The sequence below is a fragment of the Carlito syrichta genome, unplaced genomic scaffold (assembly GCF_000164805.1).
Source record: "Carlito syrichta isolate Samal-C Ts95f unplaced genomic scaffold, Tarsius_syrichta-2.0.1 Scaffold301626, whole genome shotgun sequence".
Lineage (NCBI taxonomy): Eukaryota > Metazoa > Chordata > Mammalia > Primates > Tarsiidae > Carlito > Carlito syrichta.
This window is the reverse complement of record NW_007245722.1, coordinates 226043-253823: the sequence shown is the minus strand read 5'-3', so window position 1 is coordinate 253823 and position 27781 is coordinate 226043. Positions and strand designations below refer to the sequence as shown.

At 40.0% G+C, this 27781-nt stretch overlaps 1 protein-coding gene across 3 annotated transcripts in view; it reads right to left on the bottom strand.

Moving 5' to 3' along the window:
* Nucleotides 1-27402, bottom strand: part of SLC20A2 (solute carrier family 20 member 2) — a 93127-nt gene extending 65725 nt beyond the window's left edge. For 2 of the 3 annotated variants that reach the window (XM_021710883.1, XM_008054993.2), the window contains exon 1: nt 7187-7876. The gene's annotated coding sequence lies outside the window, so the exon portion shown is untranslated. Of the gene's footprint in view, nt 1-7186; nt 7877-27091 lie in introns of those variants that run through there. The other variant, XM_008054994.1, reaches the window with a different exon arrangement.
* Between the last annotated feature and the right edge of the window lie 379 nt (nt 27403-27781).

Sequence of the window (27781 nt, the reverse complement as noted above, 5' to 3'; positions counted from 1 at the left end):
TTCTAAATAACCATCAAAAGTAATTATTGTCATGTGGCACTGTGCCAGTGGAAAGGGAGGTCTGTAGCATTTTCTTAAATCGACTGCCACATGCACCAAAATAGTTACACAGAATAACCTTCTGATTAAGGCCACAAGGACATCTTGGCAGCATTTGGTAGAAATAACTGAGGGAGCCAGTACTCTCCTAAAGTGCTATCGCTTTTAGTAGACACTGGTGAGATGCACTGATACCATTCAGACAAGTGTCTTGGAAGCACAAGCTAGGTGAATTTTCTTTCCATCACCCCTCTTCACTGTCACTCAGAATATGATCTGAGGGCTACTGCACAGGGTTCTACTGCTCACAACTTTGAACTTAAGACTGTGTATGTCCCTTACCAAATTTAAATGGAGACTTACAACATCAGAAATGTTATTTTATTTTATTTTTTTGAGTTGGAGTCTCACTCTGTTGCCCAGACTGGAATGCAGTGGCCGCTCCCGGCCACCGCAGCCTCAACCTGCTGGGCTCCGGCGATCCTTCCACCTCGGCCTTCCAAGTAGCTGGAACTACAGGTGTGTGCTACCACGCCCGGCTAATTTTTTGATTTATTGTAGAGATGAGGTCTTGCCAAGTTGTCCAGGCAGGTCTTGAACCCGTGGGCTCAGGTAATCCACTCACCTCAGCCTCCCAAAGGTGCGGGATTACAGGCTGAGCCACCAAGCCTGGCTTCCAGAGGTGTTATTTTAATTGACTTAAAAGTACACTGAATTCCTCAGCTCCCTTCCTCTGCTCTCCAAATAATACGGAATCTGAGATCCTGGCCAATTTGAGATCAGCTTAGAGTTCATTTAAGAATCAGTGCAGTAGGGAAAGCAGACATTTGCATGAATACCTCTAATAATGCAGCATTAACAGAGTTAGCCTTCATCAATAAATGCTACACATCAGTGTGTGTGGACCTCTTCCCAAGAGCCATGATCCCAAGTCTCTGCCTTAAAAATAAGTCAGATTTTTCCATGATAAAAATAATATGTGCTCCTATAAAAAAAGTAGTAAATACAGAAAAGTAGAAAGTAAAACAAGAAGAAAATGTTCCTGGTCCAGTACTGCAAAATAACTACTGTTAACATTTTGGTGTACTAGTTTTATCAGCTGAGCTAGACACTACTTAAGTGAGCCACTGAGAGGGCAATACCAAATTCCATAAAATATAGGTCAGAATAGAAATGGATTTAAATAGTTCCTTTTACAAAGAACGTTTTTCATTATTACATAAATCGTCTATACTCACTGAAGAAAAACTTTAACATACAATTAACCAAAAAGAAGGGGGAAGACCATACATCAGCTCACCTCCAAAACAGAACTGTTGCTTATAGGTTTGCAGCAGTCTTTTCTCACATACACCTGTGTGCCTTCCTTTTACAAAAATGGAGTCATAGATACATACTATCTTCCCACCTGCTGGTTTTACTCAATGTACATCTAACATTATCGTTTTAAAGGGCTTCACAATGTTATGTACTATGGCAGCTTCATCAATTATTTCATCAGTATCTTACCAGGCTGTTTACAGAGATATTTTATCGAATTATTAGGTCAGTAATTCTTGCACAGTGTTAAAGTATTTTTTCCCACTGTTCAAGTTTAATCTTTTTTTGAATGAAGAACTAAAATGAGACAAAGTTTATTCCAAACCACTTAAACACTCTTAATTTTTAATGGCACATTTGCAACCTAGCCATTGACTGATTTTAGAAACATTATTTTTCTAAAAAATAAATAGCAAAAAAAGAATGCCTAGTTAGTAATTCCTCTTTGTGCAGAAAGAAAATAGCCTTTTGACTGCTATCATTAAGAACAGACATGCTGAATGTTCCCTACTGGATATACAGTTATTGAGCATTCACGGGTTTCAGAGAAGCTGTTTATACTCAGAGACTCAATAGGGTGTTAACAGTCACCCTCTGGATTGATGAGACATGTCTGTCTGGTCCGTGTGCACCACCATGTTCACAAGTCGCATGTGTTCTGAAAATAGAAAATAACAGTGCTTGCAGCTGCATGTCTGAGAGGTCAGTTTTTTCAAGCACAATGAGGTTAGAAGGTTGAATAGTGAAATCAGGATATATACTAGCTACCTGTGTCCCTCGGGAAAGCCCATGACAAAGGAGACTGGAATTTGGGTCAAACTGCTTTCAACTGTCTTTTCTCACCTCAAGAAATGTTTAACATTCTGCAAACGTGATTAACTATAGCTATAAAACCCAAGGATTCTACTAATCTCATCTTCAAGGGCTAATGTGTCAGGGTCACAATTCCCTGACTAAAGCAGGGCATGTCTTTTTTGGACAGCAGTGTGTTACTTGTGTGACACTTTTTAAACAGTGCTGGCAAAACATTCTCTGAGCACCCTTTCTTCATTATAATCACAAAGGTTTCATTGTGCGAAATGCTCTACAAAGTATAACAAATAGATACACTCTCAGCAGCCTGAGTTTTCAACCAAGACAATCTGTCAAGCAAAAGCACAAAGAAAAATACACAAAAGGGCAAAGACAAAACTAAATTAAGATGCATTTATATTATGTGTGGAAAAGGGGCGGAGGGAGAGAGACAATGAGGGGACTTTTAGGAGCAACTGTTTCCACTGGGAAGGATAAGAACTGCCACCTCCCTCACTCTGGATAACTCATTACATTGTGAGAGGGCAGAGCACTGTGACTTGGCTACTCCAACGGAATACTTAGAATTTATTTGTATTAGTGCCTTCTGGGTGCACCACTGGGTTATTTGCTGTAAATACAAAGTGTACAGAAAAATGATGTCTCTATCTTCTACCTCCAGTGGAGACCCAACACAATGGTCACTGGATTGGCATCAGGTCCTTCCCAGCTGCCCCCTGCCCCAGGGTGCATATGAAGTTCCCCATGGTAGGTGCATAGGGGTATGGAACTGCATTCCTGGAGGTGATCTACCAGCTCTCCTGCCAGCTCTCCTCCAGTGGAGGTGACAGAGTTGGGGAAATGGGTAGAATCACATTTCCCCTATGGCTTCCTCTCTTATGACACAGCTTCCTGAAGAGAGGTCAGTCGGCAGTCTGTGATAAAAGGTGCTCCTGGGCTGACACCAAACCACCCTCATATTGACTACATACCATCCCTGCCCAAACTTCCTTCAGGTGGCTGTGAGAAATCGATAGGGAGGAGACAATCCATTTAGCAACACTGTGATAACATAAAGTGGGTGATAACACAACATTATCTCATTTGATCCTCATTTGAAATGGACACCATCTTAACTTCTGAGCTCAGAAAAGTAATTGCAAAATTTTCCTCGTTAATTATTAATCTTCTCTAAGTGACAAAAGAAAATCCAGAGCAAAGTCATGGCTAGAGGGCACTTTGAGAGGTCATTTATCTCCTGACTTTAGAGATAACATTGAAAACATTGCAAACAAAAATAAACCCATTTTCAGATGACTTCAGGAAAAAACAGTGTACATTTTCCAGCATTCAAATTCCCCATTTTATAATACCCTTCTTCTTTATATCTCATCCAGTGGTCCTCAAACTCCAGTGTGCATCATCAGGTTCACTTGGGAGGCCTGTTAAAACACAGCTTGCTGGGCCCCAGCCCACGGTGTCTGAATCAGCAGGTCTTGGGCAGAGCAGAGAATGTGCATTTCTCCCAAGCTCCTAGGTGAGCACACTGTGAGCACCACAGGTCTAAGCTAATCCTCACTGGACTTAACCCTTGTATGCTCAAGGGGAACAGGAAATAGCTGGCCACTACTCTGTGACAGAGGCACATTGCTTGAATTACAATTCAAGAATCCCCCAGTCATTTCCCCCCATCCTCTTCTGGTCTAAACAACAGAAGTTCCCTACCCTCTTATTACAGGCATCATTGTCAACCCTTAATCATTTTTGAGGTGCTTTGTAGGGCTCTCTCCAAGTCGTGGAATCATGAGCTTGACTCAGAGCCTTAGAGACTGGCCAAGGTCAGGTGTGAAGGGAGGATGACTCAGGCTGACACAGTTCATTGCATCCATTCATACCCAGCACCCAAGTGGCCTCAGAGCTCTTCTTCTGAGTCATTTTCTTCTGACTCCTTCATCAGCTGCAGTGATTTTCATTAGACCTTCACAAAGCCATTCTTTTGAGAAGCTTGAGGCATTTCTCTAATTTAACAGGGACTCAATATCCTAAACCAGTGCAGGTCAAGTAACTTGTTCAACTGCAGATCAGTTTAGGAGGGAGAGAGAATCTGGAACTCAAATTCAGATTTCTATCTAAATATCACTTTATGGAGAAAGTTGTTTTGTATATTGACTGGACTCTACATCAAGATTACCCCCTCCATATGACAGTGACTGGGTCAGGAGCAAGTGAAACTACAGAACCACCTTCCCTTTGTAGAAGGTTACAACAAAGAACTGGAGTGGAAGACCAGGCTCTTGGGGCAGCCTTGTCACTGGTCTCCATCACTCACCAGCTGCTGGAGGAGGAAGGGAAGAAGCAGCCTGGGCGGCAAGGCCATCTGTCCTAATCCTCTTCGGCAAAAGCCCAGGTGAATGAGATCCTGGAGCACTCTCAATCCACCCTGTTTCATATTCTGAATTTCCATAGTCTTTCTCCTGCCAGTTTATTTACTGAAATGCCAGGGCCCAGTTTCTGTCTACTGCTTGATTTTAGCACGTGAGTTCTTTGGGAGTCAGAAACTATGCTTTCTTTGTGCATTGTGTGTGCTCTGGGGGGTGTTTAATACATGCTAAATAATAACAACAGTTCCAGTATTTCCCCGAGAAATCAGCATTCTTCCTGAGAGCCAGAGCCTCTCACCATGTATTTGTGCACAAGACAGGCCAAGCTCAAGACATTCTTCCACTCCTTGCTCCTTCCATTTTAGATAAAACAGTTGAATCTCAACATAACAAAGCCTCTCCCTATAAAATTTCCTTTTGAAAGAGAACATTCTAGGGATGTGATCACTGAGCATCTGGCTCCAAATGGAAAGGTACCCTGTTACATACTGCAGCTCCCACTTAGCTGTGCAGACAAGTGGCCCATTAAAACGGTGGCGAATGCAAGCGATCCAGGGGGAAGACACCTAGCTGCTTCTCTGAAGAGTCCCTCCAAGCATCTGAGTATAAGGCTGTTCTCCAAGCACAAAGTAACAGTAAAATAAATCTCCTGCAATCAGCAGCGACTCTGTCAGAGCCTCTGGGCCTATAACTATTTTACGAGGTGGAGGAGTAGGATGAGAGGACAGGCGGCCAACAAGAGCAGTCACCTGTGAAGGGAGAGCAGGGGAGGCACGGGCACAGCTCCCAGCTCCCTCCTAAAGGTGCCACACTGCCTTTTCTCTCCACACATGGACCCTCATCTGCCTTTGCGCACCGAGCTCATCGCAATTTGTCACACCCAAGGTCATAACCAGGCAACAGAGCTTGTACTCACAGAGAACCGCGACAAGCGTCACTCCATCAGGCAAGGGGACAGGAAGCAGTGACAGAACCGCAGCCCCACCAAACACCAGGAATTCTGACACTGACACATCATGAAAACCAACTCTGCTTTCATCCAACCGATATCACTCTCTCACAGCACATAAATTGCTAAAACACACTCAGGAAGTGTTTATGAGCGTTTTAGCAACTCGTCATAAAACACATGCTTCCTAGTAGTAGAAAAACCAATGAAAACTCCTTTCTGTTCAATTAAAAATGTATACATTCTAATCAGTTACTCTCTTTTGCAGGACTAAAAGCTATATTGGTCAAGTGAATACAAGCAGAAAAACTAACATCTAACTGCAGTACATATTTAAAAACATGTCACTGAGATTCTGATGGTGCTTTATTAACAATTAAAAGTAAAAATAAATAAAATTTGTTACATTCTTTGGATAAAAGTATATATTAAGTAGTATTACTGCAGCAAAATCCTTTTTACAGCTTAAGATGACATTAGAGACTTTCATCATTAATTTGGGCAGCAAATTTCTCTTCCGTTCAATAAAAAACTAAGTATGAAAAAAGTTTCTTTCTAAAAATAGCCCAAGAGCTCAGTTCTATTTTCCATTCTTACATTCTTTTCCTACTAAATCTACCACTAAAACACTTCCTTTCATTGTTGACACCTTATGTCACTTGTATTTAAAATCAGACAATGCATAATAACAAAGAAGTCTTTAAATAAAGCTTTTCAAAATGTGAAAATGACAATCCCAGTCCCTCCCTGCTCAGAGTTGGCAGATGTGGATACCTGGTAAGCAGCTATGTATACCACCAGTAGAACTGTTTCATTAAAATCAATATTTCTAAAGCTGATACATTTATATGCTAATTGATAAGGAAAATCCTGCCTAGTTCCATGTTGTAAGTAAGCTGTCTGACATGAAGTCAGTCGACTCTGAAAACACACTTCTAAATAAGCAAGGAGATTCAGCTGTAATTGAAAATATTCGATATTAAATTATTTAGTTTTCTTCAGTCCAAATGTAAATTGGTAATAACTTGTTAGATTAAGAGCAGTTAAAATTAGAGAATTTCATGGCCTTTCATTAATTTTGATAACTAATTCAATTTTCCAGAGGATGCTTTAAATTACTGTCTAAAACCTTAGTCCGAAATTAATTTTTTAAAGTACTTTTCTTTAGGAATATATAAGTCTATTCTTAAGTACAAAATCCCCCTTTAAAAAATACAAACTGTCCATCTATAAACTCAACAAAATTATATTCAACAGCCCACTATTTCTACAGCATAAACTTGCAGCACGGTGTACAACAGGAATTAACTTTTAACATTTTTTTCCTCAAGAGTTAGGTTACCATGGAAAAGAAAGCTCAATGACATAATATAACGTTTCTGTATTTACAGAAACCATATCCATTAATCAAATATTTAAACAGATGAAGTAAGTAATAATCTACAGACTGCTTTTGCCAAAATAAAATTAAATAAGAATCAAATGCTTTCTCTTGGGAACACTGGATAAGACAGGTTATCTTATATCTTACAAGGCAGTAGGATACATTTAAAGAAAAATCTTTGCCAGTATTCTTAGATTTCTTGAAAATATCAGCCCCAAAGTTTCCAGTTTTTCCAAGAGATAATTTTCTATGATAGTAACATTAGGAAGATTTAAGGAGACAAGAACAAAGAGAACTCTTAAAAATCCACCCAGTACTTACAAGTAGCTTCTAAGACAGCTGAGCCCCAATTCTTCAGAAGACTGTTCTCCCGATCACAAACTCAATCTAAAGTCTAAAATAGATACCCTATCACATCGGGCTGGGAAGTCACATTTCAGCTTACTAACTTCTACTTGGGTAAACAGTTTTACAACTCATAGAACCAACCCTGGCTAAAATTAACTGCAGCCAAGCGGCAGGCAGGAACACGCTGGTTTGCATCATGTGTGCCGTGATTTATTCACTAGGACAACATCAGTGTCCTCTTAATGGGAAGTGTGGCCAGGGGGCGTGTCCGGGTGAACAATGCATGGCATCATGATTATGCTAATTACTGAATGCAGGCCAGTAATACTAACTTCTTTTAAGTTGCTTTTGCAAGTACTGACAAAGAGAAGGAGTGAGCTTTTTCTACAACAGGCATTCACTTGATTTTCCAGTACATTCAAATCAGGCCAGACTTTGGCAACAAGGTGGCAGTGCTGTGTGCTCTTCTCAAGGAAAAGCAAAGCAAAAGGACGCCCTGGTCCATATCTAAACGGTATGATGAGATGTGGCCCTGTATGAAATTAAATAGGCACTCAACACAAATAAGTCTATCCATAAGCACCCTTACATAAATGCTTTTTCTTTATATATAATGAGCTGATTTCATTGACTTGCTTTCTGGCTTTGCCTTCTGGACCTCCCAAGAAGTTGCTGTGAGGACACAGGTTCACTAATAAATCACAACTGAGAGCATACATCTCAAATATTTGCAAAAGGCACCGCCCTCGGCAAGAAGCATCCTGAGGTGCATTTAACCTCCTGGCTGGAAAAATTGTCCTCTATAGGTAACTGACCACCTACAAAGCATGCCGAAGCTCAAGCTAACAGTTATAGACCCAAGAATATGGCTGATATTTAAAAGTAAATCAGAACGTGAAACTTCCTTTCAAAAATATAAACACCCTTGATGAGGACAACTTATAACAAAGACAGAACTGCTTGGTATCCACTCAAGATGACTCACACTAGCTTGCTTTAGATATTTAAGTTCTGATGACATATTTTGCTCTTACAGCACACTCTATGAAAGATATCAAACCATTTTACAAACATCAATCAAATCTGTAAACGTCTTTGGGAGATGTCATTTCCTCCCCTTTTCAAAAAGATGGGTAGACAGGATAATTTAGCAACTTGAACCAACTCTGGATTACTTTATCCCCTCCTGAGCTTCTATGACATCTTCAGTATTAGCCACTTAGCTATAACTCTATAGACCTTTTCAGAGCTGTTTGGTTTCCTAACTTAAAAATGTCACATGCTATTTTGGACTTCAGGAGATTTATTCTACTCAACCTCCAAGCCCCAGGCCTGAGTTCCAGGGGCTTAAACATGTTCCTTGACTCTCCATGGCAGCAGAGATCCTGTAACACAGATCCCCGAAGCTTAGCCATGCCCTTACTAAGCACTGACCACCTGTGGCCTGCTGCCCAAAGTGGGAGCAGGTGCCAGGAGACATCACCAGCACAATCCCCTGCCTGTTGTTTAAAAAACTGTGGGCTACTGGTGGAGTTCCCACTCTGGGGCTGCTGCAGCCAGCACCAGCCCACCTCTGCACCATGTGGCCAGTGTGCCCTCCCTAACATGTACCTGGGTCACAGCAGGTAGGCGTTTCTCACTCTGTGCCCAAAGGACAGAAATCAGCTCTAATAAGAAATGGCCGGCCTCTGATTAATACAGTTATCCTCAAGAATCCACAGCAAACTTACTCTGGAAATTTTAATGCCAAAAAGGACATTGTGGGGCTATTTTGGACATAAGTATTCTTATCCTATTATGCCACAGTTCAGTGGAAAAGTCTCTAAACCAGCATATTATTTCTGCCCTAAACCAGGGGTAAGAAAAAACAAATACATCAAGTTCATTTATGCACTGGATTTTGGATTGGAAAGGAATAATTTGATGCTTGATGGATCCTTTACGCACTATATGGAAGGCAGGGGACACTGAAACATGTTCCAATTCCTCACATGTCAGATACACCTAGAATGATTCTGCTGCTTCTTCCAACAGCCAAACCTTTTCCAAAATGCAAGAATCAAAACATTCCAAAAAAAATAATGTCTCCTTGAATTTATATTAGTCATTCTGCTGCTTCCTTTTCATTAATGAAAATAACTTGAGTCAACAGTGCTTTTGTTCTAGGGATACTAATGACAGTAGAAAAGAATTTATATGTTCATTAAAAGCAAAGTAAATTCTTCCTATTAGCTCTCATGAATGTTTGATAGCGGGGAGGGACAGGAAGCCATGTAAGTGGAGGGTGAGGACCTGTAGGATCTTTAGCTCAACATATCCATGAACTTAAGAAAACTACCTGTTGTTTATTTGTTGTTTTTAGAGACAGATCTTGTTCTGTTACCCATGCTGGAATGCAGTGGTACGATCATAGCTCACTGCATTCTCAACCTCCTGTGTTCAAATGATCCTCCCTCTTCAGCCTCCGGAGTAACTGGAGCTATAGGCAAGCACCACTACACCTGGCTAATTTTTATTGTATTTTTTGTAGAGACAGGGTCACACTATATTGCCCAGGCTGGTCTCGAACTCCTGACCTCAAGTGATCCTCCTGCTTCAGCCTCCCAAAGCGCTGGGTTTATAGGTGTGAGCCACCATACTCAGTCCCGAAAACTACTGTTTCTACGAACTATCCTAATGAATTAAGCTGGATACAAACCTTCTCCATGAGTAGCTATATGTATAATTTTAAATTTTCTAGTAGTTGCTTTTCAAAAAGTAACAATAAAGAGGTGAAATTAATTTTAATAATATATTTTATTTTACTCAAAATATCCATAATACTATCATTTCAACATACAATGAATATAAAAACTATTAATAACATATCTTGCATTCTTTTATTTGTACTGTTCTAAGTCTGTGAAATCCAGTCTGTATTTTACAATTAGCACATCCTAATTTGGATGATCCACATTTCAAGTGATCAGTAACACATGTACCTGGTGTCTAAAATACTGGACAGCTCCAACCTAGAAAAATCTTTCTGACAACAGTTTTTCTACAAACATGGTGATATGCACATGTATGTGGGTGTATGCTCACTCACATATACTCAATAAGCATCAAGTACAATACTGGGGATACAAGGATGAAAAAGTCTAGTTTTTGTCCTCAAGGACCTCCAAGTCTAGACATTTTGCATTCTTAACCTCTGAAATAATATGCAAAAACGTTCCATGTTCACTGTATGTATTTTTCTGGGGAGACAATTTCATAGTTTTATCAAAGGGGTTGTAAAACAGTTAAGAGCCACAAGATGAACCTAGCGACAGATGGTGAGAGAAACAGGAAGCTAAGGGAAATAGGCACCAAGAAAGAGAAAGAGGGTGGAAAGATAATTCACAAGGAGAAAGGACTAAAAGGAAGATACATCTCTGTGTATATATACGACAGAGATAGAGAAAAATTTCACTGCTGGGCATGAAATTTTAGAGTCATAAAGTCACATAACAATAGTTAGTATGTTCTGTTAGTATGCCAGGTGCTAGGATGCAGAGATGGAAGACAAGGTCTCTGCTCAAGAAGCCCACGCTTCAATGAGAAAACAGATTCTTCCAGGCAAAGACATACTCTGGCAAGTGTGAAGAGGCCGTTTAAGTGCAATGTACGAAGGGAGCATGAGAGGAACACGGATCATCTCTTAAATGAAGGGGATTTCCTGACAAAAGTTTAAATCTATGTACTGGAATAATTCAAGATTCTTAATTTTAGTTTGGAAGCTTAGAAGAGCCAGGGATAGATCACAGAGAGATCAGGTATTCTGAAATGTTTAAAAATAACATCTGAAAATAGCAGTCACTTTTCTATTCTGAGCGATTCATCATCAAATTAAATCTGGTTATTTGGTACAACTTAAACAGTAACAGGGTAGGGGGAAAAATTCAAGTTTCAACACAGTTCCCAGTTTTTCAGAGGATGACACAGAATACTCAAAGCTTTCAAAAAGAAAAAAAAAAACACAAAAAAAACACGACTGCTGAATAAAAAAATATATCATCCCGTGAAGGAAGAAATTATTCTTTAGATTGTAGCTGTGGACTTAGAAAGACCCGGGTTCAACATGTAGTCCACCACCCACTAGCTGTATGACCTTAGGCAACGTAGTTAACTCCTGTGACTTGGCTTTCTCAGCTGTAAAATGGAATAATAATGCCAACATCAAGGGGGTGTCAGAATTACGTGACATGTGTACAGCACGGCACACAGGAGCTCTCATAAATAAATGGTCGCAACCATTACAATCACACCACATCTAGCATCAGTATGGTACCTGCAGAAATCAATTTGGGCTATTTACTGAGAGAGGATTAAAGGCTCCCTCCTTTTATAGTACAAAGCTTCAAAAAATAAAAAGTTGAAAGGAACTTCATATGATTAAGTATTGCAGGGCAACCAGAGTCTGTAAACTCTTGGAAAACTCTGTAGCTATGACAGCCTGTTTAATTTTTCTCTCTTATATGGCCTCATGTCCCCAGTTGGAGGTTGAATCAGAATTTAGGGACACTGACTAAATAACGCAGATGAATTGCAAGTCTTGGCAGCTCGCTGAGATAAAGACCCCTATTTATTTCTGCTTCTCACATCCTTGCCCTCAGGGAGGTCCTCTTCACACCGACTCTGGGCTTGGACAGGACAACAGCAAAACCAGAGCCATGAGACATGCTAGTCCCCTGGGGCCTGCCCTCCTCTGCTGTTTTGGAGCCCCTGCTTTGGCTAGCTCCCTGTGGGCAAGAAGGCCACATGGAGCAAGATGCACCCTTGCTGCAAGACTTCCACAGCTTAGCCTACCAGATGCCTGTTGTGAGTGAGCTCATCATAAACCACATGGCCCCAACCACCTAGGGGACCTATGAGACTGTGAGACAAAAATAAATGTTTGTTTTTTAAGACACTAATATTGAGTGGTTTGTTACGCAGCTAAAGCTTATTAACACACATTGCTTTAAAAAGCTGGCCCGGCTCAGTGGGTCAGCCTGTAATCCCGTGCTTTGGGAGGCCGAGGTGAGTGAATTGCCTGAGCCCCTGGGTTCGAGACCCGCCTGGGCAACTTGGTGAGACCTTATCTCTACAATAAATCAAAAAAATTAGCCGGGTGTGGTAGCGCGCGCCTGTAGTTCTGGTTACTTGGAAGGCTGAGGCGGAAGGATTGCTGGAGCCCGGCAAGTTGAGGCTGCAGTGGCCGGGAGCGGCCACTGCACTCCAGTCTGGGTGACAGAGTGAGACTCCAACTCAAAAAAAAAAAAAGCCTATGTGCGGTCAGGCTCGGTGGCTCAGCCTGTAATCTCAGCACTTTGGGAGGCCGAGGTGAGTGGATTGTCTGAGCCTATGGGTTCGAGACCTGCTCAGGCAACTTGGCAAGACCTCGTCTCTACAAAAAATCAAAATTAGCTGGGCATGGTAGTGCATGCCTGTAGTTCTGGCTATTTGGAAGGCTGAGGTGGAAGGATTGTCAGAGCCCAGCAGGTCGAGGTTGCAGTAGCCGGGAACGTTTCACTGCATTCCAGTCTGGGCGACAGAGTGAGACTCCAACTAAAAAAAAAAAAAAAGCCTCTGTGCTCAGAACGATTATATTGGTATAATCCTTTGCTATTCAGTTTGTCTTACTACTTCAAAAATGGATTAAATGTATACACACATGAACAGAAAACTCTAAAAAGAATAAATGATCATTTTCTTCAGCATTCTTTTTTGTATGCAAAAAATAGATATACATAGAAGTAAACTCTTTAAGACAGTTCTTTTAAAAACGTTGATAAGTAGCTAACAATAATTTTATGAAATAATTTGCATCAGGACTATGAAAGTAAAGTCAGCATTATTACAGTTGATTTCTGTCATGATGGAAATCCTAAGCATTTGCAAGATGTGTATGAATGGCAGGATGCCCACGACCACAGCAGAAAATGGTATAAATGATAGTTCTGCCTTCAAGAGGCATGTCTTTGACAAGACATGACAGTATACATAAACTTATTACCATATAAGGGAGTAATCAGTAAGCATCTGAAAGGGTAAACATTCATTTCAATAGGAATGTAAGAAGAGAAGAGGCTTCTGGTTGTTTTACTCAATAAAGGCATCTTAGAGGAGGTGACATTTGGATCGAGTCTTTTTAATGCTGATAAGTTTTTAACAGCAAAAGGACTAGCAAGAATGTTATATAGAAACAATGACATAAGCAAAGATGGAGAAAAAGGAAAGCTAGAATGCGTCTGGAGAATATCTTGGACTCAGATTTCAGCTCTGAAATTATTTTAAATTTTAAAATATTAAAAAAATTTTTTTTGGAGTCAGGGTCTCATTCTGTTGCCCAGACTGTAGTGCAGTGGCATAATCACAGCTCACCATAGCCTCAGCTTCCAGAATAGCTGGGACTATAGGCATGTGCCATCATGCCTGGCTATTTTTTCTTTTTTTTTTGAAGAGTTGAGGTCTCTGTGTTGCCCAGCCTGGCCTTGAACTCCTGGGCTCAAGCAATCCTCCTACCTTGCCCCATGCAAAGTGCTGGGATTATAGGTGTGACCATGCTTAGCCCAGCTCTGCCAATTAATAGCTGTTTTGACTACTGATAGATTATTTAATTTCTCCATATCTAGGATGTAAAGTATCCAATGAGAGTATGGCTCTACAGCAAGATGACCTACATTCAAATTCCGGCTCCATCACTCTGCAGGTGTTATCCTTGGACAGTTACTTACTCTCTCTATACCTTGGTTTCATCGCCTTAAAAATGGGAATAATAATTATACATGTCTTATAGTGGTACCATGAAGACTAAATGAGTTTGTATTTGTAGAGTGTGTAGAATAATTCTTGGTGTATAAGTACAATCAGCACATAGAACAGTGCCTGGTGTAACAGTCCCTGTTTTTTAAGTAAATGAACTCACATGTTCATGCATATAGAGCAAATAGATACACAGATGCAGATAGATATACATGAATATAGACATACAGATAAAGCTTTATCACCAAGAAGAGTATCTGCATGTAGAAGGTGCTAAATATACTCAAATGTTTCTCTTCCTCCTCCTTTGTCTGGATCCCCTAGAGATTTGCACTGGAGTGTAAGGCCCGACATGTTTCATATATCCCCAAGTCAGTCTCCATTTAAAAGAACAATCCATCCTCTACCTTGAAACTGGAGGCTTCCTCCTCTCTCTTGAGGGCAATAATTCTGCCCTTGCTCATGTAAGATGCTAGGCTTACACAGGCACAGTGGCTCACACCTGTAATTCCAGCTACTCAGAAGGCTGAGGTGGGAGGGTTGCTTGAGGCCAGGAGTTTGAGGCTGCAGTGAGCTATGATCACACCACTCCAGCCTGGGTGATAGAACAACACCCTGTCTCAAAAAAAAAAAAAGATGCTAGGTTTGAAACTACAAGAGATAGACATAGGGCCACCAGCTTCAAAACAAAGGAGCACTAATAGCTTATGTGATGAATATACTACAAAAGGAAAAATAAGCACAGGCTCACGAAGTGAACTTGAACTTCTATTATTTATTAATATTCAAGCTAATCTAAAACAAAACCTTAAATGTACTGAGATTTGGGGGGAAAGTCAAGCATTAGATTAAAAGTAATTCAAAAGGCAGTTTAACAAAATCTTACTAATACCAGGCTAATTTGGCTTAAAGTAATTATATATCTAAAATGAAAATACTTTAAAATACAGCTTTATTACGTGAATCTATCCAAAAAATGTTAAACAGAGTTCCTTCTGTTGTTAAGATGAAAGTACTACAGATAATTATGAGATTATATTTTTTAAAATGCCATTAAAAGTACTCAAAAATATTCTGCTATGTTAAAATAAGAAATATTTTCCTGCAATCTTATTGATAGTATTTATTTGTTTAGAACCCAATTTTTCACAGATATCACAAAAGTAAACTTCATCCATCACAGACAAAACTTGATTACCAGTTCTGTACTGGATGTGAATGAATGAGTTGCACTGACCTGTTCATCATAAACATCCACTTCTCAGTTTATTCTGTTCAATTATAAGAAAACTATTAATAATCAGTCAACAAACTTTTTTTTTTAGTCCAGGTCTCACTGACACTCAAGTTGGAATGCAGTGGCAGAGTCACAGTTCACTGCAGACTCAATCTCCTGGGCTCAGGTGTTCCTCCCACCTCAGCCTCCCAAGTAGCTGGGACTACAGGTGTGTGCCACCACACCCAGCTAATTTTCTTAGTTTTTTGTGAGATGAGGTCTCACTATGTTGCCCAAGCTGGTCTTGAACACCTGAGCTCAAGCGATCCCCCTTCTCAGTCTCCCGAAGTGCTGGGATTACAGGCATGAGCCACCATGGCTGGCTTGCAACAAGCTATTGATTTGTCAAATGTTTGGGTATATTTGTACCAAATATTAATTTTTGTTATTTCAATCCACACTGCTTCACAAGCAATCAAGTCTGCTTCAAGAACACTTACAGTCTTTTTTTGGGTAAGGGTTATTCTACTTTCTAACTTAACATTTAAGACTTTCTGAGGAAAAGAGCAGTAGGAGTCCTTTCACAGAGCTGAACGGCTGGGTTCAATAAGACCAAACCACTTGCTAGTTTTGGGGTATGGGCAAGTGATTTAACAGAATTCTCTCTGCCCTCTTTAAAATGAGGATAAGAAATCACTTCCTATGACAGGCGTGGTGGCTCACACCTGTAATTTCAACACTTTGGGAGGCTGAGGTGGAAGGATCACTTGAGTCCAGGAGTTCGAGACTAGCCTCATCATGTAGCAATACCTCATTTCTACAAAAAAATAAAAAAAATTAGCTGGGCATGGTGGCATGTGCCTGTAGTCCCAGTTACTCTGCAGGCTGAGGCAGTAGGATCACTTGAACCCAGGTCAAGGCTGTGGTGGGCGGTGATCATGTCACTGCACTCCAGCCTGAGCAAGAGAGTGAGAACCCAATTAAAAAAAAAAAAAAGAATCTACTTCCTAGGATTGTTAGGAAAATAACATAAAACACTCAGAACAATGCTTGACATGGGTTTCTAAAAAAGAAAAAAATATATAGAGCAAACTCAATAGCAAGCTCAAATTAAAAAGATTAAATATTCATGAGACATCCTAATTGTCTACAAGAATATAGCAGGTGGCTAGTTTCAGCAGGAGTCATCACTTAGGTCTCCTGTCAAAGTAAGTATGTATTTATGTATATATGTATTGAGTCAGGGTCCCACTCTGTATGTATGTATATATGTATGTATGTATGTATGTATGTATGTATTGAGTCAGGGTCTCATTCTGTTGCCCAGGCTGGAGTGCAGTGGTGTGATCACCACTCACTCAGGTGTTCCTCCTGCCTTAGCCTCCTGAGTAGTTGGGACTACAAACACATGCCACCATGCCTAGCTAATTTTTTTTAATAGAGATGATGTCTTGCTATGCTTCCTAGGTTGGTCTCAAACTCCTGACTTCAAGCAGTCCTCCCACCTCAGCCTCCCAAAGTGTTAGGATTATAGGTGTAAGCCACTGTGTCCAGCTGACATTAATTATTTCATTTAAAAAAGTACTCCAATGAGTGACCATTTTTCAAAACAGCAGTGATAAACAAAACTAAAACTAAAACAATAAAACCAAACCCAAAAGATCAACAACTTAGTTCTAAGAATTGTAATAGTCCAATAATCATAATAATCCAAGAGGCCATTCTCAGAAACACCAGAGACCAGGTCCTTTATATAGGGCACTGGCTCACACAGGAGAAGTGGACAAGCAGTGCTGGGACAGCGTGGCTGACTGCAGACTGTGAAATAATAGACAATTGTTCATGTTAGACACTAAGGCTTGCATTGTAAGAGTTGGTTTCTTTCTTCTTTTTTCACATTATATTCTTGTTTCTTCACATGCTGGGGAAGGGTGGATTTCCCAGTTCTTTTACTCAGATCTGATTTTTTTTAAAAAAAAAAGCTCTTAAAAAATGCCTGAAAATCATCCTTTTAATTTTCCCAAACTGAGATCCTCTCATGTAAACCATGTTAAAAGGAGAAAGTTCTTGATAGATTCAGATTTTTAAAAGGCTTTAAAAAATTTATTTTTAAATAAAGTGGATGGAAATGTAAAATGTTAGCCCATTTACTGGATTTTGAAAAACAATCAACATTTTGATTTTGAAACAGAAAAATCTTGCCATACTTATTCAAGATAATTAATGTAATAAGCAGATTGCTAGACAAAGAATATTCTAGCTATTCATACATAGCAGATCAAAACTGTGTATGCTTAAATCACAACATCAGACCAGCACTCACTATTCTTTGTATCAACTTTAAATAAATTGTCTTATAAAAGTTTTGTGAAGCCGGGCTCAGTGGCTGTAATCCCACGCCTTTGGGAGGCTGAGGTGAGTGGATTGCCTGAGCCCGCGGGTTCGGGACCCGCCTGGGCAGCGAGACCTCATCTCTACAATAAATCAAAAATATCAGCCAGGCATGGTAGCACATGCCTGTAATTCCGGTTACTCGGAAGGCTAAGGCGGAAGGATCGCCAGAGCCCAGCAGGGGAGGCTGCGGTGGCCGGGAGCAGCCACTGCACTCCAGCCTGGGTGACAGAGTGAGACTCCAACTCAAAAAAAAAAAAAAGTTTTGTGGCAGTCAGTGTTCAGGAAAAATAATAAAGATAAAGAGCAAATAAACAACACAAAAAAATCTCCCAAACAATTTCTAAAGAAAGGAGTATCTCCAAGATCACTTACTAAAGTAATCTCTCTCAAAACCACCTTTAACTTAAATTTATCCTGGTCACTGAAAATACAGGAAGAATAAGTCACATTTAAGTTACATTTCTTTAGAATGCTGGACAATTCTGACACACATGGAGGAAGAAAATTATTAAAAATAGCCAACAGGATTAGACAGCAGCTAAAACACAAAGGCCAGGGGTGAAATCAAAATTAGAAACATAATGTCTAGAGAACTGTCCATATAAGGGTATCTTTATATCAGTAACTAAATTGGGACAAGCCACCAGGCAAAATAAACTGCTGCCACCACCACAATGACTGATTATCCATCTCTCATTCAGAAATTGCTAGAGTCTCAGGAGACAAAGATGATACAACTTTACGCTGATATTCATAATATTCCATGTGTGGGGAGGTATTCTAAAAGCTGGTCCTAACTCTTATATGATACATTTCACGTTTTGATCTTTCCTTTTATGAACATATGAAACAGCAATATAGCGGAGGATAAAACTTTCACTGAGCATTCTAACCACTCCTAGGCCACCGGGTTTACCTGCATTCTCACTCATGGATCCCTGACTCCCTAGAGTAGGCACTGCCTGTTTGTTCTCCACTCCTTTACCCGGCAGCTCTCAGGAAGCTTCTTAGCCTGGTGCCAGTGCCACAGAATCCCTCGCTTTTGGGAGGCTGAGGTGAGTGGACTGCCTGAGCCCACGGGTTCGAGACCCACCTGGGCAGTGAGACTTCATCTCTACAATAAAATCAAAAAATTAATCGGGCGTGGTAGCACGCCTGTAATTCCGGCTACTCGGAAGGCTGAAGCGGAAGGATCGCCAGAGCCCAGCAGGTCGAGGCTGCGGTGGCTGGGAGTGGCCACTGCACTCCAGTTTGGGCGACAGAGTGAGACTCCAACTCAAAAAAAATAAATAAATAAATAGAGAGACTAGAAAGAAATGTCAGTTAGTTTATAGACTACTGGGTACAGGCAAGAGATAAGAGTCCAAGTCAGTAATTATTAACCTTTCATGGGTTACTGACTTGTGTGAATGACAATGATAAAGGCTGAAAGTCCTTGCCCTAGGAAAAATGCACATATGTCAAAAAATGTGCATGTAATTTCAGGGGACTATGAGCTTTTTGAGTAACAAATTTAGTTTCAGAAGGCCTGGTGGAATGACACTGGTGAGAACAAGGAAGGAGAGATATTCAAGGTAGAATCAATGGCACTGATGACTTCAGGTGAGGGGAAAGATGAGGAATTGAGGATGACACTAACACTTCTAGCTTAAGAGTTATAAATAATGTGTGTACAGTGCACTTAGGTGTCAGGAACCTAAGTACTTAACATGTATCGATCTCATTGATTTTACCCAATTCTGTAAGACTGATTGATATATCTATTTCACAGTGAAGAAACTGAGACTTACAGATGTTGATTACCTTGACCAAGGTCATATGGAGATAACTGGTGGGGCAGGAATTTAATTCCAGACAGTTGTGACTCCAGAGCCTGTGGTGTTAAGCCTCTTCCTATGCTACCTCTGATGAGTGTTACCCATTCATTAAACAGAGGTGATAGGTGGGCATGGCAGGAGTAGGTTTAGGATGAGAGAGGTGAGGCAGAGGATATAAACATTTGGTTATAGACATGCTGTGTTCAAGATAGTATAAGACATGAAGATAACAGTATCTGTTAAATCAGAAAAATTCAGGAAAGAGCCCAAGAGGTGGGAGCAGAAGATGTAGCAAGACAGTCCAGTGAATTCTCTCCAGGTGCAGGTGAAGTGTTTTCTCACCACAGTGTAAGTGCACCATCACCTTTGAAGACCACGGTCACACAATACTAAGCAGTGAAGCTATATCTGAGCCCATGAGCCCACCTTTTCAGCCTCTAACTATAGCACTCTGCATTATGAAAAGGAATGGGAACTACTGTGTCAGAAGTGGCAGAGCCCCCATGCCTGGTCTGAGGCTACTGGTGTGAGATAAAAATTTTATATAGAAATGTATGAAAATATTTATCCATTTCCACAATCTAAAGGATTTTTATACTGTTTCAATTATTTGAAGGGTAATAAGGGCTACCTTGGCCTCAAACAGATTAAACAAGTATTGGAGATACATTTACACAGGTCAGTATGCAAACTGGTGCAAACCTGTGTAAGTGATAAAGCTTGACACAGGTCCATACAATGCTACTGTTACCCAAGTCAGAATCCAGGACAATCGGTTTAGTGGAGACAGTGTGCCGTGTTTCCTGAAGCTATAGTGAAGACAAGAAAGGTAGAAAGTTCTTTTTCGTCATTTGAAAAGTTTGCAATTTATTCCTCTCTAAAGGCACAAAAGTGAAATCTTAAAACCACACTATACTACAAGTATAGACTAGTTACTTCAGACTGAACATCAGAGTACCTTATGCATTATAGTTTCAGATGAAAACCTGTTCTACTTCAGTTTTCAGCACCTTTGAGATACCTGTACCGACAACCATGCAGCCTCTGAGTCCAAAGCATTCCTTCTATAAAAGCACATTTAGGAAGTCTACAATCTTACCTTAGAGTTAAGGTGCCTGAGAGAAGAAACGAAAATTCCAATGAAGAATTTCTGAAGTCTTGTTGTACAGCCTTCCACTCAGAGCAGGAATTTTGTCTATGGCCCCACTCCAGAAACCCATCACTGGCGGAAGGGCCCCATGCCTGGGAAGTCACTACTTTCCAGGGCAGCCCATCCCAGTGCTGGACCTCTTACTGATGCACAGTTCTTAGGCCAACTCACAATCCTTTCCCTTGTACTTTCCATTCACTCATTTAAGCATTTACCAAGCACATGTGTGTCCCACCGTGCACAAGTTCTGCATACCACCCTCTGGTCTTCCTACTCCCTAATCTAGAAGGGTTGCTACCACTGTTCCTGCACCAACAGCCAAACTCCTTTAGCAACAGTTCCTCATATGGAGTCACTTCTTGATCCATCACTATCTGTGCCTCCCCACTGTGCCAAAGTCTCACCTAAAATATGATTCACAAACTCAAACGCAACGCATCAAAGGTGATCTAACCAGCCCACAAAACAGGGCAACAGACCCTGTGTAATCTAGGCATGTATGAACGTAACCTGAGACAGCGCTGCTTTCAGCAGCCACATCACAGAGATGGCTCACATAAGCCCGTGATCAAATGCACTCTGAGCTATTTTTCATCTTTAGCATCTGAGATTCTCTGCCACCCCCAAGCATTTCTCAACTCCAGCAGAGGATTTAGCCTTGCCGATTTTAGAACATTATCACAACCTATTCAGATTATTGTGAATATAGAAACTTCTTTCTATAGTATTAGTCATCTCTCCTAATTTTATGTTATCTGGAAATTAGATAAACTTATTTCAATCCAGGTTTTTACAGAAAGAATATTGTGATTAAAAATGTGCTATTATTTGCAGTTTTGAAATCTTAGCATTGTATATCTGTCTGTTATGCATCCCCCACAAGAATGTAGATGCAACAGAGGCCAATGTCTTCTTCATGTCATATCGGCTGTATTGATGACACCTGACATACAGAAAAACTGATAAAATTGGTTGAATGAAGTAGTACATTTCCTTCCCCCTCCCTAATCAAAGGACTGATATAATGAAGAAAGAATGAAAGGAATTGTTTCAAAGAAATTGGCAAAGGGAACACAGGTATGCTGCCACCATGATGCTGAGCTACAGACATTGGAAAAGGGAGGCAGTGTCTGATTCCCTGACTGGAACGCTTCGGTCTGGAGGATCTTTCAGAACCAGCATTGTTGGAAGTATGAGAAGGAAACAGAAGAAGTCCAGGCAAAAGATCCTGAGTAAGAAAATAGAATCCCTATATTTTGCCCAGGGAAAGTGGAGCAGGTCTCAGAGAAGGCCAACAGCACCAGAATAAAGTTCTCAAATCCAAAAAAAATGGAAAAATGAAAACTATCAATGAGAATTCAAAGTACTTTGCAGGTTCTCACATACTGATACATATACTATCAATTTTTAGTCTTTTCTGGGGAATAGTCCCTTTGAAAATCTGATGAAAGCCATAAAATGTACACTTGTACATGATTTTGCCGCCACGAAGTCCATCTACAGCCTGCTATTAGGGAGCCCTGCCCTAGGCACTCTAGAGTCTGTGAAAAATGGACACCAGGATTCAACTGGTTCTCCTACCTAACGCCCAACTTAATACCCAGAAGGAGTTCATGAACTGGGAATCCATTGATGTTAACTCTTTAATTTTCACTAATAGAGAATATATCCAGAAACTAAAGAATCTGACCAAAATCAAACCACAAATTATAAGAATACTTTAGAAACAAAAGCACAAGCACCTAAGGTTATAAGTACAGACATGCATTGCATCACTGCTTGTAATGGCAACAATTTTTTTTAAAAAAGGAAATATCCTGAACATCCATTCATGGGTATATGGTTGAATAAATTATGTTACAGAAAGTCAGATCAAATGGCCATGAATAGTTTATTCATAATGACTATAAATTTTATTCATATTTTCAAAATAAGAGTTAAATCTATAGCTACTGACCTGGAAGAATATCCATCATACATTAAGGAGGAAAAGCAAGCTTCAGAGTAACACGGAGAGCTTGATCTTTAAAAAAAAAAACAACTCACAAATCCCATACACACTTCTGAGCACAGGAAAAGGTGTGGAAGAATTCACACAAGGCTATTAAACATGGGTGAGGGATTAATTCTTGTTTTTTATTCATCCTTGCATATTTTCACTTGTTACAATTTTACTTTTTTACAAAGTAAAATATTAAAAAAAAAAAAACTAAATGTGGCTGACAACAGGCTCTATTAATACTCAGATCGCTCACCCCCACACCCCACGCAAGTTTTCTAACTACTTAATTTCTCAAAAAATTTTCCACTCATAGTGTATCCTAGCTGAAGCCATTTCCTTTTTGACTAAACGATTCTCAGCTTCTCACTGCCTTGGGCCCTGGTTTCCACTTCACTGGCACTCTTCTGTTGTATACACTAAAGCTGTGTTTTATAGTTTAAACGTGTCTACCATGCACAAATGTGATTTTGCCCTCCCTCCCCCCGGAAAATACTCATCTCAGAAGAGCCATACATAAAAGCTATGCGGAACCTTCATTAGTCCAATGCACAGGGGTAGATGCAGCCCAAACACTATCAAATTACAGGGCGGATAAGTATAAGAGCAGAGGCTGTGCCTGTTAATTCCATGGTTCTCAATCTGAACAAACAGAAGAATCACTCGGGAAGCATTTTAAAAAATGACCAGCACCCGAGTGCCACTTCTAGAGATTCTAGCTAAATTGGCCCAGGCATAGACACCCGCTCTGTTTTAAAGTTATCTAGGCTGGGCTCAGTGGCTCAGCCTGTAATACCGGCACTTTGGGAGGCCAAAGCGAGTGAATGCCTCAGCCTGCTGGTAGGAGACCAACCCAGGCAACTTGGTGAGAACTCGTCTCTACAATAAATCAAAAATTAGCCTGGCGTGGTAGCACACGCCTGTAGTTCAGGATACCTGGACCGCTGAGGCAGAGGGATCGCTGGCGCTCGGCAGGTCAACACTGGAGTAGCCGTGAGTGTGCCACTGCACTCTGACCTGGGCGACCGAGTGAGACTCCAACTCAAAAAATAAAAATAAAAAATAAACTTATCTATATGGTTCAAATGCAGTCGCAGTTAAAGCCTCTGCTTTTTACATTTCATTCTTCTTCTTCTCTTATTCCAATTTCTTACAAAGTGTGCTTCCTTTATCAGTTATTTTAAGGTTAATAGATACACTTGGGAAAGCCAAAACCTATCCCCAGCCAATACCTGTCCACCATCCATAATTTACACTGTCCTCATGTCGACGTTCAATGCCTTACTTTAGAGTTACCTAAACTTATGCCTATCATAGTTAGGAGCCCCTTACATGTCAAAAGAATATTTTAGTCACACCATCATGTTTTGTCACTTATTATTAGCCTGGGAGACAATGATGTATAAAACATCTTAGGACACCAAATATGTTGGAAAACAAAAGTGCCAACACTGCTCTACAGACTTGAAAGGTTGTCTGACATTAATTAATGAACTTCCTGATTCTTTGTGCTAATCTAAGTATTTTAAAAATTCAACTGTGACCACATCACAAAGAATTGCCAAAAAGAAAACCATTACTTGAAACACTCCCCCAAATTTAGTTTCTGAGAAAGTAGTATTACCCACAAGAAAAATGTCAAAAAATGAAATGGGATTCATTGACAAAATTAAATAACATTTATTGAGTACACCTGTTATATTACAGTACACATAAGGCAGGATACTCCACTTTGGACTCATGATGCAGATTATATGGAAAGATATTTTAAAACAAAGGGTAATACACACACACACACACACACATACATATATAGATCTATATTTTTTGAGTCAGGGTCTCACTCTGTCACCCAGGCTGGAGTGTAGTGGCATGATAATGGCTCACCACAGCTTCCACCTCTCAGGGACAGGTGATCCTTCTCCTCAGTCTCCCAAGTAACTGGGACTACAGGCCCAGCTAATTTTTTTGGTATAAGCCACTGCACCTGGCCCAATGTGTATTTTTCATAATGGTTGGTATTAAGCGATAACTGCCTTTGTATATCTACAATTGCTGACTGCATTAGCACATATTTTCAAGAAAGCTTACAATGGTACATTAAATTACAAGTTTTGCTCTAGTGATCACATTCTTAAGCATTTATCCCAGAGAAATGAAAACTTAGGTGCATACAAAAACCTGTACACAAATGTTCACAGCAAATTTATTCGTAAAATCTAGAAACAACCCAAATGTCCTTCAATGAACAAACAGTTAAACAATGGTACATTCATGTCATAGAGCACTACTCAGCAGTAGAAATGAACAAACCATTGATACACACCACTCGAATGCATCTCAAGGACATTACAGTGAGTGAAAAAAAGTCAATCTCAAAAGCTCACATGCTGCATGATTCCATTTACATTTTCTCAAAACAATAAAATTAGAGGAGAATGGATCAGTGGTCACCAGAGGTTAGGGGCAACTATGAAGGTATAGCCAGGGAAAGCCTTGGGGCAATGAATACCTTAACTGTGGTGTCTGTCACACAAATCTATATGTGATCCAACTTCAGAAACCTGTACACGCACAGACACAAATGAGTGCATGGATAACTGGTGAGATCTGAACAAGCTCTGTGGACCGTCCTAACGGCAGTTTTCTGCTTTAGATCTTGTGCTATATCAATGGGGGAAACAGTGAGGGGTATATGGGACTTCTCTTTACAACTTTTGCATGTTCCTGTGAATCCATAGTAATTTATTTTATTTTAAAGATGTGAGGTACAATTCAGGATTGGGTATGCAAGTAGTCATCGTACAGATAAAGTTTGGGCCTCCCTTTGGTCCCCACTTTGCCTGGTTTGAGATCAGGTACCCTTATTGATGTTGTGTCCCCGCCCCCCCCAACCACGGCAGTATCCTGCTACTGCCAATCCCTTTCTTATAGTATTATAGTAAATGTTCAGGGTCTGCTTATGAATATGTAATCATTTTAAAACAAAAAGTTGGCCAGGTGTGCTGAGTCATGCTTGTAATCCCTACACTTTGGAAGGCTGAGACGGGAGGATCACTTGAGGCCACGAGTTCAAGACCCCCATCTCTACAAAAAATTTAAAAATTAGCTGGATGTGGTGGCAAGCACCTGTAGTCCCAGCTACTTGGGAGGCTGAGGCAGGAAGATAGCTTGAGCTGAGAGGTAATGGCTGCAGTAAGCTATGATTGCACCACTGCATTCCAGCCTGGGTGACAGAGTCAGACCCTATCTCCTAAAAGAAAAAAAAAGTTTTTAAAAAGTGTGGGGGGGAAAGTGTGGGGGAAAATGTGAAATATCACTTATTTAAGATAAACTATTTTTGTCAAACTAAGTGAAGATACAAACGTGTAAAGAGGAAAGATATACATTGATGGCTGGAGAGAAAAAGATGGCTGGAGTAACAGTTACAGAGCAGTTGCTGTGTGCCCTGTGCTACAGCTATCTCATTTAACTCAACAAGCAGTCCAATGAGGTAATTTATAGCCTTACTTTTCTGATAAGAAAACTGATGGACAGAGCAGAGAAGACATTTGAAGAAAGTCACATAGCTGGCATGTAGCAACAGTGTCAAAGTTAAGAAAAGTAAGAAAATTTCAAAGCAAAGTAGATTTTAAGAAAAAAAGTATTGCTGTATGCAAAAGGCATTTAAAAAGCAGCTTAAAATAGGTAGAATTGGTGAAATGCTATACAGCTAGAACTTAAATATGCCCACATCCACATTCACAACATGCTGTGCTGAATACCATGCCTTCTTCCAAGAACCTAAAGTGAACACTTAGGCACACAAAAACTTGTACACAAACGTTCACAGAACATTAGCTAGAATAACTGAATATGCCTGGCCAGGAATGTATTTGGGACTGATTATTTTTATTAATCTTTCAACTTTTGCTTATAAACAATAAGAAAATTAATATTAATTTTTCCTCTTTATAAGGTGTTAACTAAATGGAATTAAGTAGATAAAAGTGAGCTGAAATTCTAAACTAATACAATGAGGGAACTCAAACGGGAGGAAAGTCAAGCTGATTGACCATAACAAAGACTATTCACAAAAGAAAGAGCAACAGGCAAAGGAAAGTCAGCAATGTTGTCAAATGCAAGGCAGAAAAATCTAACCTTAAGTTAGAGTAAAACATGAATCTGCATAAAATGAACAGCACTGGCTAGCGAGACAAATATTTATTTGCAATAAAATGGCTTTAAATAAAAATCATGCAGTTAAGACTGGTTTGATCTCACTTAGAAAAAGGAAGAAGAAAATTTCTGCGCTTTTTTACCATCCCATCTTCAATTTAGATCACTGAATATTTTAACAGTATGTCAAAAAACAGAGGCAATTCTAGGACAAAGTCAACATAAGTAAATGGTTGTTTAAAAAGAAAATTGTTATTTTGGTCATAAAGCCTCTGAGACGGTTGTTTTCTAGAGAGAAATAGCATCTTGCTTACTTTTAAAGACCAAGTGAAACCCCAAGAAAATATAACATTTAAGACACTGGGAGTTTAATCACCCTTTTAAGTCGTAGACAGTCAAGTAATCCACTTGATGTGCTGCTTGAAGAAAACAGAGCAATTGCTGTGCATTCTGCCTTCAGGATCATCTCTGGCATCAAAGGTATTCTCTCCTCTGAAGTTATCTTCTTTAAAGCAAATGCAGTGATGATGTTAACATGGTGAAGCTTGGCAAAGTCCCAACTCAGGAAATACCATGCACGAATCTTACTTCATACTCAAAAACCTCTGCACAGATATGAGTGGAATGGCTCCACCACTCTACTGTATTCCCATCCATGGCTTCAGCTAACATGGAGAAATCTGAAAAATAATTTTTGTTGTGATATGCCCTTGAAATTTCCTCCTCATGACAGACAAGGTAAAAGTTAATCAGGGTAGAAAAAGCAAATATGCACAGTTATGAGACATCTGCCATACATTCCTTATGAAATCTCTCTGCCTCTGAAGGACTTGCATAAGAGATTAAATCAATTTTTCTGACTAAGAGAGTCAGACAACAGATTTGTATAAAAGCCACAACCTAGGCCATTCTGTCTGGCAGACGGAATCTCTCTAATCCTTGGGAGAGTATACCAAGGAGCTGTATTTTCAGTAAAGCCACACACATTCTAATTCATGGTAAATACAAAATTTGGAAGTTTTTATAATTAAATATTCCTAAATAGAATTTTTTAAGGGTATTGCTA